The 4,001-nt window shown below is 32.3% G+C and overlaps 1 pseudogene; it reads left to right on the plus strand.

The window, feature by feature from the left end:
• Positions 1-3,001: 3,001 nt before the first annotated feature.
• On the plus strand, positions 3,002-3,499 carry LOC144548011 (RING-H2 finger protein ATL66 pseudogene; annotated as a pseudogene).
• The last annotated feature ends 502 nt before the right edge of the window (positions 3,500-4,001 follow it).

The raw sequence follows: 4,001 nt of genomic DNA on the forward strand, positions 1-4,001 counted from the left end.
CAGAACCAACCATTTAATTAATAAGGATCAATATTTTGAATAATTATCTGTCTTGAGGAGAGAGATGGAGAGTACTAGAATAAAGAGAGAGTCACCTGTAAGCTCTTAATTTTTTTTAGAAAAATAATATGAAATGTTAGTCCTAAATTATACACGATCTATAAAATTTTATATAAAATATGGGGATCATTTTTTGGTACATGTAACATTTTCTTATAAAATATATAAGAAAAATAAATATAATCATTGGTTTTTGAAAAAAAAAAATGAGAGTCAGTTCACATCTATTATATCTATATAGCTAGGGTGTGATGTGCTCACCAAGAGAGTTTGGTGAGCACAACTCCAAAAGTTCATCGGATCGATTTCAAATGTCGAATTCAAACCGTTGAAATCCATGTACTTCATGAGTGATGCATGTGCATGCAAAATTTTGAATGTTTCGAGTTCATTTGCTACACGGTCAAGTGGTCAAAGAAATGAACATTTTATTAAGTTAATTTATATGTTGTTTTATATAGTCAATTTTTATTATTTCTTTGACCGCTTGACTGTGTAGCAAATAAACTCAAAACTTTCAAAATTTTGCATGCACATGCATCACTCATGAAGCACATGGATTTCAACGGTTTGAATTTTGCGTTTGAAGTCAATCCGATAAACTTTTGAAGTTATACTCACCAAACTCTCTTGGTGAGCACATCGCACCCTAACTTTACTCATATCTATATAGCTACGCATCTAATCACTAGTATAAATAATAGATCTTGAACCTACTTTCTTCCATTCAAAGCTTAATGTCTTAATCAATTATGCTAATGTAATCTCGTAAATATTTATAGTATTAAATATTCTTGACATTACATTATTTTTTTAAAAAGTCAATTGGGAAGCTTCTGACAGTGTATTAATAAAAAAAGGTTATTTACAATATCCCAAAGAAAACATCACAATTTCGAATATTACATCAACTCGTAAACAAAACAGACATTACATCATTTATTAAGCAGCTAACATAACTGTTATATGGGTACGCGTATCTCAATTTAATCTTCAAAGTACTATAATAATCCAGATTCGGGTTTTCATGCCTTATCCCGTTCCCCAAATCCCCATCTCTCTCTTTCTCTCTCTGTTCTTTTTTTTTTATAACATTGACAATTGCAGTCAATTAATCTCTCTCTATCTCTCTCTTCCATGGGAACACGATTAATATCAATTAAAAGAGGAAAAAAGAGGTAAATACTTGATCCTGCTATCCAAAACCAGACGGCATATATTGACTGATCTGTCTCATAGTCTCATTTCAATTAATAAAGAAAAATGTGCATACACCATAATTTCAATGACATTTATTCATTTATTGATGTACTTCATTATTGCATTAATTAATATATTATAAGTAGTTCAATTGTTTTCTTCCTTTCCTTCTAAACTGACCAAAATGATATTTGTAATCTCTCTGTTTTCTCTCCAGCTCATGATCTCACTCTGTTTTCTCTCCAATTTTCTTCTCTTTTTCTAGCACTCCTAAACTGAACAAAGTGATTTTTGTTCTCTTTTTCTATCATAAATGTGATTCGGCTTGAGGAATAGTGTTTTTTTATTAGGACACTGACAAGTGTACTTGTACTGACGCACTGGTACAAGCTTTACTAAGATAAGGCCTATTATTAAAGTACATGTTTCTGTTACAAACATTATGTGTTTTATTGCTTGTGAGATATTATTATTTGTGCTTAGTTTTAATATATGAAACGGGCATTTAGACTTTTTTTATAAAAATGATTATTTGTGCTTGTGAGATACGAGTTTTAAAAAATAGGGAAGCATCAGGTATTGCCTTAAGTTGATATAGAAACGGACTTGATACTATACTTACAGAGGCATTTCTTTAAAAATGGAATACATGAAAATTAAAATTTAGATTATGTGTGTTTTCTATTGTTTTTATACAGAGGTCATTTGATTTGTTATAAGTTGGGTTAAAACATAAACCTTATTTCGATTAATTGGAAGTATGATCATGTGTCTTTCGACGCTAATTTTACAACAACAGAAAATACATTGACGAATATATCTAATAGCTGTCATGGTTAAAGATATCATGGGCTCGTGAGCCTATATGATCGGAGCATGTGTAATGCAAAGAAATAATTTAAAATTTCTCTGTTCTTTTTTTTATATTATTTGCTATCGGATCGTTGTCGTGACAGGAAAATTCTAATAATGCGATAATTTTAATTTGTGGAGTAAGTAATTATGAGTCACACAATTTGATCTTCCATTCTCTTCTATCTACTTTTCCTTCGACTTTTAAAATATAGATATAGAAAAGATAGATAAGATATTCCTTTCCAATTTGTACCATATTAGCCTATTTATTGCTTTTCTTCTCTTTCTTTCTTTTTTCCTCTAATTCCAATTTCTAGAACATATCCTAAATAGAATTCAGGAATTCACATTTTATACAAATCTTCTCAACGCTGTATTATATAATTTAATATTTAAAAAGTTAAGATTAATATTATTTTATTAATAATTAATACTTAGACAATTACTCTGTTAATTATTTTTGGTTAGACAAATAAGACAAGACTTTATTCTTTTTCTTATTTATTCCTGCTTTAGCAATGATTGCCTCTCTCTTTTTTTTTTTACAGTGAATCCAATACGAACCCTAAACTTTCCTTATTAGATAGTCTTATGATCTTATCTCAAATCATACTTTACCAATTATGATACTTCATCTAGTGCCTAAATTGTTTCTAGAATTTTTGTTTGCTTCCAAAAAAGGTCACTCTTTTTTTTCCACAGTAACAAATTCCGTCCATTTTGGGGGCCCTTTCACTTGCCGTTTCTCCTTTTAAAAAGTTTCCAATTCAACTTAACCATAAGGATCTGAAAGAGAAAGGGATCTACATCCTCCACTAGTTCTCACACAGTTCTCTTTCCTTCCCGCTCCAAATTAGAAGAAAACCAAAATTTTAAATTCAACTTAATGGCATCACCGGAGGCCTCGGAGCCGTTCCTTTGGCACTATAGCAGTTCATCAGACGACAAAGATTTTGCTTTGCATGGCCATGGCACTGTTATTCTCCTAACAGTCTTATGCATCCTTCTCCTCGTCACTCTTCTCTACCTCTATTTACGCTGGACATGTTATAGTAATTCCCTTTCCGCTGCTGCTGCCGCTGCCACGGCAACAACCACTGTTGCTAGCACACCAGATAGAGCTAACCATGCATCGCCAGGCCTTGATGCAGGAATTATAAATAGTATACCAGTGGAATTGCACAGTGAAGGGAAGAATAATGGAGAGTGTGCTATATGTCTCGGTGTGTTTACCGTAGGAGAAAAGGTGAAGGTTTTACCGAGTTGTAGTCATGGATTCCATCCGGAATGTATCGATGCCTGGCTTAGGACTCAGCCGAACTGTCCTCTGTGTCGCGCTTTTGCTGCCAAGAAAACAGTTGCTGACATGAAGGATATGGTATAGGAATTACTTTTTATTTAACAATGATGGTTGAAATATCAAAAACGGTGTAACAATCTGGTAAGAAATCTATACACGTAACGCCAAAGGAACACTAAATAATTTTGTGATATGGATGGTGGTTGGTTAGAGGAAGCTTTCAGATAGCTAAAGTTGTCTCTAGGTGTTTTAGTTTCTTGTACAGATTCCTTTGTGGGGATATTTCTCTTATTTATTTCTGTGTTTACTTTAGGGTAGTCATTTGGAAGTTGGTGAATCAGTGCTATTTAAAATTTCTGTGTTTACTTTAGGCTAAAGCAGTGCTATTTAATCAATTGATTGAATTATCTTTTGGTTAATTATAGTTCATTTCTGATTTATTGAAGTTTGATTGGTGATACTTTTGTTAGTCGCATTGAAATTATGAGATTGTATGAGCACCTCACATGGTGGACCGTTCAATTAGAATTCAGACTAATTTGATCCAAACCTATAATGCACAAAGTCCCTTTAAAATCTGATCCAA

The sequence above is a fragment of the Carex rostrata genome, chromosome 2 (assembly GCF_964058835.1).
Source record: "Carex rostrata chromosome 2, lpCarRost1.2, whole genome shotgun sequence".
In the NCBI taxonomy this organism is placed as follows: domain Eukaryota; kingdom Viridiplantae; phylum Streptophyta; class Magnoliopsida; order Poales; family Cyperaceae; genus Carex; species Carex rostrata.